Below are 9,087 nucleotides of genomic sequence, written 5' to 3'. Positions count from 1 at the left end.
TAAGAGTGGTGTCATCTGCATATCTGAGGTTACTGATATTTCTCCTGGCAATCTTGATTCCAGCTTGTGCTTCTTCCAGCCCAGGGTTTCTCACGATGTATTCTGCATGCTGCTGCTACTGCTTAGTCACTTCAGTCGTGTCCAACTCTGTGTGACCCCATAGACAGCAGCCCACCAGGCTCCCCCATCCCTGGGATTCTCCAGACAAGAACACTGGAGTGGGTTGCCATTTCCTTCTCCAATGCATGAAAGTGAAAAAGGAAAGTGAAGTCGCTTAGTTGTGTCCGACCCTTACCAACCCCATGGACTGTAGCCTTCCAGGCTCCTCCATCCATGGGATTTTCCAGGCAAGAGTACTGGAGTGGGGTGCCATTGCTTAGAAGTTAAACAAGCAGGGTGACAATATACAGCCTTGACGTACTCTTTTTCCTATTTGGAACCAGTCTGTTGTTCCATGTTCAGTTCTAACTGTTGCTTCCTGACCTGCATACAAATTTCTCAAGAGGCAGGTCAGGTGGTCTGGTGTTCCCATCACTTTCAGAATTTTCCACAGTTTCTTGTGATCCACACAGTCAAAGGCTTTGGCATAGTCGTTAAAACAGAAATAGATGTTTTTCTGGAACTCTCTTGGTTTTTCGATGATCCAGCGGATGTTGGCAATTTGATCTGGTTCCTCTGCCTTTTCTAAACCTAGCTTGAACATCTGGAAGTTCACGGTTCACATATTGCTGAAGCCTGGCTTGGAGAATTTTGAGCATTACTTTACTAGCATGTGAGATGAGTGCAATTGTGCAGTAGTTTGAGCATTCTTTGGCATTGCCTTTCCTTGGGATTGGAATGAAAACTGACCTTTCCCAGGGAAGCCCTACGGTTCAGGTAAAGTGGGAAATCTCTACTGCCTTCTAAAGCTTGTTGTTAATGGAACTTAAGACCTGGGTTGCTATGAATGAAAACAGATAAATACTGTTTATTGTGTACCATCCATAATCCAGGCTCTGCTTAAGGATCTGGACATACAATGGAGAAAAGGAAAGACGTGATGCTGGCTCTCAGAGAGATTTTCTTTTCTATTGTGGAAGTGTTGTAAGAAAATACATAGTGCAAACTAATACCAGATTGTGATAAATGGTTTTACCACTGAATTATATGAGCTTGGGCAAATTACTTCAAGTTTTCAACTTCAGTTTCCTCAACTGTAAAGCAGAAATAATATACCCTACTAAATAGCATAGTTGTCGAGCTTAATTAGGGCTTCCAGAGTGGTGCTGGTAGTAAAGAACCTGCTGCCTAATGCAGAAGACTTAAGAGATGCAGGTTTGATCCGTGGGTTGGGAGGATCCCCTGGAGGAGGGCATGGCAACCCACTTCAGTATTATTGCCTGGAGAATCCCACGTACAGAGGAGCTTGGTGGGCTATAGTCCATAGGGTCACAAAGAGTTGGACATGACTAAAGCAATTTACCACATAAGCAAGCTTAATTAATTCATCCATTCTATTAGCTCAGAAATGTTTTTGACAGTCTGCTATGTGTTGGGCACTGTGCTATAATTGAGTGAAATGTGTTAAATGATTTTCTCCTTACTTTATGAAATTAATAGATTGGGCTTCTCTAGATAGGATTATTTGAGATAAGATATATTGAGCTAATAGCCTAGTGATCAAATGAGATATGTGTACAGTGTATGATAGAAATTTAATTTCTTATTCCATTTGTCTAGGGTGTACACTCCTCCATTCTTAATATTGTATAGTTGTATGATGGCAACCGAGTTAGGGATTCTGGGTTCTCACTCAGGCTTTAGCACGAAATTGGTATAATTTCTCTTTGCATTACTTCCCACGTCTGCAAAATGAGGGATCTGTTTACACTGGGGCTTAACAAGTTAAGGAAAAATCTTAACTTTCCACTTCTCTTTGTCTTGCCCAGACCAGTCAAAGTGAATGAAAACAATGTCGTAATAAAATAATTTTTTGATGTAAAGAAAAGTGCAGTATAATAGCAATACTATTTGAACACTAGTGCCATCTAGTGGAAAATGTATAATTTTTTTAAACAGCATTTTCTGGGAAATCTCTCTTCTTTGTAAAACAAGATTACTGATTTGTATCCTGAGAATTTTAGAGTAGTTAATTTCGTTTTAGAAGGAATGAAAGATTGGAGAGAACAAAGCCAGAATCAGAAATATTGGATGATGCTGAGAAAGCAAAATTTCTTTACCATTTAATCATGTGAAATAATACCACATATTCAAGGAAAATAAGAAATTTACTTATATTATAAATTATAGTAAATAAATTTTTCTTTGACTTGTCTATTTTAAACAGATTTATTGCTATATATTCAAATATATGATTCACCCATTTAAAGAATTCAGTAAATTGCTTTTTAGTATTCACAGAGTTGTGCAACCATCTCCACAGTTGTAGAACATTTTCATCACTTAATAATGACAGATTTTTTTTATGTTTCAAATCATATAAAGTCACATTTGACCATGAACCACATGGAAGTAAAACAGTTGAAAATTCTGAGATTTGAAAGAATGATTACTAATTTGTCTTATATTAGAGAAAAGATATGCTAGGCCATTGCAGATTAAGTGAAATAAAATGTAGCCTACAATGCACAATTATTAGAATGATAGACACTGAATTTCACATGAAATTCAGATTTGCCTTGAAATTTTTAATAAGTTCTTACTAATCTGTTTTAAAAGTGATGGTATTGATTTTGTAACATATTTTTGAAATGTAAGGATAAAACAATAAATTACTGTCATTGCTTTCCAAAATTTCTCTAAACTATGATCTAATTACAGTAAGGCTTATTGGTATTAGTCTTTGTGTGTTGTTAAGTCACTGTAGTCATGTCTGACTCTTTTTGACCCTATGGCCTTTGGTAATGACCACACATATATGAACAGGCTCCTCTGTTCATTGGATTCTTCAGGAAGAATACTGGAGTGGGTTGCCATGCTCTTCTCCATGGGATCTTCCCGATCCAGGGATTGAACCTGGGTCTCCTGCATTGCAGGCAGATTCTTTACTGTTTGAGCCACCAGGGATGTATAATTGTAATTATACATTATATCTAATTAAGTAAAAATGTTTTGCCTTATTTGCAAATTTTTACTGGATTTTAAAATATTTTCACTGATATTTATTGGTGATCAATTAGTAACTTCCAGATTGTTCGGCATGAATATGGTCCAGAGTCTCCATTTTCTCATCTATAAGTCTACAGGCTACTGATAATGTACACAAGCGCCTAACCTGGCATTGGTATGCACTGAGAAATGGTAGTCTCCTTTTATTTCCTGAGTTTGGTCGTCTTTGAGTTTGAGAATAATATTTAAAAGCAGATTTTTTTCTCTTTTTGATTCAATTTGATAATATACATCTTTTAAATATGTGGCTTACACGACAGAACACATAGGTACCACTTGGTTTCATTCAACCATCTGTTAATTGTGGCTATTTAATTTAAAATTAATTAAAGTTAACTCTAATAAAAAGTTCAGTTGGTCACATGAGTCACACTTAAAGTGCTCAAAGTTACTTGCAGCTAGTAGATGGGGTCCACGCTGAATATTTCCATCATAGTAGAAATTCTATTGGATAGCACTCCAGAGAATATGGGTAAATCTTGCACTTACCTAACACAAAATTTAATAAGCTAGATTATTTTAATATTTTTATTTCTCTGTTAATAGCCTTTACCACTCACATCTCACTGAGGTAATCGTGTAACCACAGGTGAACTACTTTCCCCCTCACGTTTTCCTAAACACAGGTTTGGCTTTCTCACCTGTCTGCCTTCAATGCCCTCATCTTCTTAAAGCTTTCTCAGTCCTCTCCCTTATATCTTCCTCCCTCGCTCCTCCAGGACTCATTCTTTTTCTATTCATACTCTAGCCTGCTGTTCTTTTGGGGATTAAACAGGCAGTTTGCAACTTTGCTGTCAGTTCTTATTTATTGCACTTTTATGTAGCTCATTTATAATGACTTAACTTTTAATGTACTTTAATCTTGCCCCAGCTGGATTATACCTCATAGAAAATTGGAACTTCAGTTCAGAGTTCGTCCTTCCAAGTTGCTTGGCACAGCGTCTTGCCCCCAGTAAGCACTTGCCTTATTCTTTTATTTACGTGATTTGATTCCCACAGTCAAACATACAATGTTGAGTTCCTACCTCACGCAAGAACTGGTATATACTGTGAATATACACAGATAACTCTTAAGTTAGGTAAAAGTTAAAGACATAAACGTTTTGTCACATTTAGACTCAATCAGTAACAACCCTACGGTGCCAGGTTTTTTTGCTCCTGCGAGAGTTGCGTTCCTGTGGGATTTGAGGACCAATCAGCAGCGCCGACGGAGCCCTGCCTTCCATTGGCTGGCGTCGTCCCGGAAGCACATGCTGGGCTGGGCCCGCAGTACAGTCTTCGAGGCGCTGCTGCGGTATCGCCAGCGTTGATCTCGGGACCGACTGTGGCTCAGCAGCTGCACGTTGACGCTAAAGGTTCTGCAGGGAGGCGGAGGACGGAGCCGCTGGCCCTGAGGTAAGTATGGGACTAACTAGGAGGGGGTGACCTGCGGCCTCGTGTGATCTGAGCACCATTATGGACCATGATACAATTTAGGCCTGGGTTCACTCAGAGAGGAGTATCCCAACCGTCTGGGCAGTAAGAAGCTCTCCCTTAGCCCTAGCCAGGTGGGGCCTGAGTAGTCCTAAGTACAACAGAAGACTGTTTCTACCAGGGGCCTCGCTGCAGCCTTTCTGATTTCTGGATGGGATTGATTTTGAGTCGAACCTTCAGCCCATGTTTAGCAGAAGTCAGCTTCCAAAAGGAGATGGTGGCATGCTGAGATTCAATTCAGTCGCTCAGTATCCGACTCTTTGCGACCCCGTGGACTGTAGCACGTCAAGCCTTCCTGTCCATCACCAACTCCGGGAGCTTACTCAAACTCATGTCCATAGAGTGCGTGATGCCATCCGACTGTCTCATCCTTTGTCCTCCCCTTCTCCCGCCTTCAATCTTTCCCAGCGTCAGGGTGTTTTCCAAGGAGTCAGTTCTTTGCATCAGGTGGCCAAAGTATTGGAGTTTCACCTTCAGCATCAGTCCTTCCAGTTAATATTCAGGACTGATTTCCTTTAGGATGGACTGGTTGGATCTCTATTGCAGTCCAAGGGACTCTCAAGAGTCTTGTCCAACACCGCAGTTCAAAAGCTTATCTGAGGTTATTGATATTTCTTCCGGTAAACTTGATTCCAGCTTGTGCTGCATACAGCCCAGCATTTTGCATAGTGTACTCTGCATATAAGTTAAATAAGCAGGGTGGTAATATACCACCTTGACTACTCCTTTCCTGATTTGGAACCAGTCTGTTGTTCCATGTCCAGTTCTAACTGTTGCTTCTTGAGTTTCATACAGATTTCTCGGGAGGCATGTCAGGTGGTCTGGTATTCCCATCTCTTGAAGAATTTTCCAGTTTGATGTGATCCACACAGTCAAAGGCTTTGGCATAGTCAATAAAGCAGCGGTAGATGTTTTTCTGGAACTCTTCCTTTTCCGATGATCCAGCGGATGTTGGCAATTTGATCTCTGGTGCCTCTCTGCCTTTTCTAAATCCAGCTTGAACATCTGGAAGTTCACAGTTCATGTACTGTTGAAGCCTGGCTTGGAGAATTTTGAGCATTACTTTGCTAGCATGTGAGATGAGTGCAATTGTGTGATAGTTTGAACTTTCTTTGGCAATATGGAGTTTGGAAAGCTAGATTCTTGTTCCAGATCATAGGTTCAAGTACAGCAGATTAGAAAGGAGAAAGGCTATAGAAACACCTATGCATGTAGTTCATAGACATGAAGCGATTTACCCAGGGTCACATCTTTGTGATACACTCCACTCCAGTGCTTTTTCCCACTACAACATGCATAATCCCACTTAATTTTTTAAAGTCAGTGTAGTAGTCATCCTTGAAATATTCTAGTGAGCTTCTCTTTCCTCTTTCATCACTTCAGTTATATGGACTTCTTAGACTTTAATGATATCTTAATTGTTCTTACCACATTCCTCTTTTTATGGGCAAAAATTAGAAATGTCAGTGGTATGTATCAGTATTAAAAAGTTTTTCATTTACTCCTCATTAAGTATTTTCACTCACTTTAGCAGCTGCAGTGTGTCAGACATTATGTTCAACACAGGGTTGCCTCAATCACTCTTAGAAGGGAATCGTTGAAATTAAAAATCTAGGATTATAGATGTAATTCTCTCATCTTTCACCATCTCTCTCTACTTTTCATCAGCTTATGACTTGAAACGAGCTCTATGTGCTTAATTTTTCTCATCCATAAAAAACGGAGATGTTAATAGTATCTATTTCACATGGCTGGCGTGGAGATTAAATACATTAATAATGTGTACAGGCTCACACATTAGAATATGCCTGGCATTAAGTAAGCATTTGTAATTGCTTGCTACTCTTATCTTGGTCTATTTAGCTTCAGAATTCATTTTTGGATGAGTGATCATTCTCATACCAGATGTCATATCTTTGTCTATTTCAGTGAGATATTTCTTCTTAATTACTAAGTACTAGTAGAGTGCCAAATGATTATAAGACAAAATGACTTCCCTTGAGATCCTTCCTGGTCTTCCTGTGTCCTCCCTTGCTGCCATTGCTGAATCTACTGGTTTTAATGCACTTTGAAGAGGGGTCTTAGATACTTGCACAGCAGTGATTAAAGACAGCAGCAGTGTTTTGTGTTAAATACTGATAGTTTGAACAGTGACAGTATATATTTTCTTAGTGACTTGCATGTAAAATCTGTGTGAATAAGCAATATATTTTGTTTTATCCTTTTTTAAAAGTCTAGTTTCCTGAATTACCGGTAAAATTTAATTGGTATAAAAATCAATCTGATCTTTCTGCTTCATATAAAAATTGGAAAGAAAGTTTCCTTTAGTACTGAGATGACATTTGGGTTTTCTTAGATTCTTTTTTTAAAATTTATTTTTAATTGGTGGATAATTGATTTACAGTGTTGTGTTGATTTCTGCCATACAACAGCATGAACCAGCCGTAAGTATACATATGTCCCCTCCCTAACATTTTTATATTACATAAGCTTTACTAGTATAGTGAATACATTTTACTAAAGGCCTTATGTTTGTTTTTGTGACTCAAGTTTTCCTCTGTATGTCCTTTATTCAAAGGTTCAGTGAATTCTGTACCTATACAGAAAGTTGATAGAACTCACCTAATTAGAAATCGAATGCAGTATTTTGATTTAAGTTTGGAATTTCAAAGTAATCTTCTCTTGGATAAAGTGTTTTCTTATTTCCCTTTGTATTAGACCTAAAGCACTGACTAACAGTTGAATTGTTTTGGATACTGCCCAAAGAAAACTTCTGTCTTCCCTTTAAGTGGATTATTGACACTGATTTGGGTTTCTACATAGATTAAAAAAAATAGTAGTGGTATTTTTAGTAGTGCTGATAGTGGTAAAGAATCTGCCTGCCAATGCAGTAGCTACATCTCTTGCCAGTGGAGAGCACAAGATCGATCCCTGGGTCAGGAAGATGCCCTGGAGTGGGGCATGGCAGCTGACGCCAGTATTCTTTCCTGCAGAATCCCATGGACAGAGGATCCTGGCAGGCTGCAATCCATAGGGCCCCACAGAGCTGGACACAGCTGAAGCTCCTTAGCAGGCATGCATGCACACAGTACACACATATGAAATGCTATCTTCACAGTAATAGTTCTTTTGAGTGCTAAGTCATTTCAGTTGTGTCTCCATGGACTGTAGCCCACCAGGCTCCTCTGTCCATGGATTCTCTAGGTGAAAATACTGGAGTGGGTTGCCATGCCCTTCTCCAGAATAGTTACTTTCGTTAAATAATGTTGTTTTTTCAATATTATCAGAATAACACACACATTTTCTATTTCTCAATTGAGCTATGAAGGTAAAAATGTGCCTAGAACCTGTCAAAGAATTAGGAATTTTGATGATGTCTGTAACAGTAACTCTTATGTTGGAATCCATCCCCACTTCCACTGCCCCAGCACCCATTCTTCAAAGAACACAAGCTGCAGGAAAACAAAACCAAGGTACTGCAGTCATTAGCATTTTAAGCTACATTTGTTCAATAAGTTCAAATTATTTTAGTTTTTATATCATTTTAGATGGATGAGGCATTTATTTAGGTACACAGGAGAGTTTTTGGCAGTCTTAACAAAAATATTTTTGTATAGAATTTATTGTGTATGCCTATCACTATAAATAAAATCTTTCCTACTTAGGACCACACATTTTCTGCTATGTATACTAATACTGACTGAACTCAGTATTGTTATTTAATTATTTGCAGGTAATGCTTGATTTACTCTTGGTAGATTTGTTTACTGCTTAGAGTGTAAAGTAAACATGAAATTATATATTATATGTATCTTGCCTCATCCCATATGTAGCCTCATTCTTCATGGTATTTTATAGTTTTGTCTATTATTGCAGGCATATAAGTACTTATAATAAATATTGTATTTAATCATCTTTCCAACTTGTTCTATCTTTATTTTTAAATAAAGAAGTACCAGTTTAGACATATGCTTCACATAATTTTTTACACACATACTTTTTGGAAGTGAAAAGAAAAATAGAATATAATTGATTTAGGTAAATCACTATAATTGTCCGAAGAAGTGAAGAAGTGAAGTTGCTCAGTTGTGTCTGATTCTTTGTGACACCATGGACTATAGCCTGCCAGGCTCCTCTGTCCATGGAATTTTCCACACAAGAGTACTAGAGTGGGTTGCCATTTTCTTCTCCAGGGCATCTTCCCAACCCAGAGATTGAACCCAGGTCTCCCACATTGCAGGCAGATGCTTTACCATCTGAGCCACCGGGAAAGCCCATAATTGTCTGAAGGCTGACGTAAAACCAGGCTTATACCAATAGCAGTTTCTAAAGTAGCTATAACTAGAAATTAAAAACAAATCTGATAAATGAGATAATTCTTTATAAAACTGAATGCTATGTTTGTGTTTTTGAGCACTCAGAATTCAAAGCACATGCTTTAAATTA

Source organism: Oryx dammah, unplaced genomic scaffold (genome assembly GCF_014754425.2).
Source record: "Oryx dammah isolate SB20612 unplaced genomic scaffold, SCBI_Odam_1.1 HiC_scaffold_27, whole genome shotgun sequence".
NCBI lineage: Eukaryota > Metazoa > Chordata > Mammalia > Artiodactyla > Bovidae > Oryx > Oryx dammah.
The sequence above is the reverse complement of the archived record's forward strand: the minus strand, read 5'-3'. Positions refer to the sequence as shown.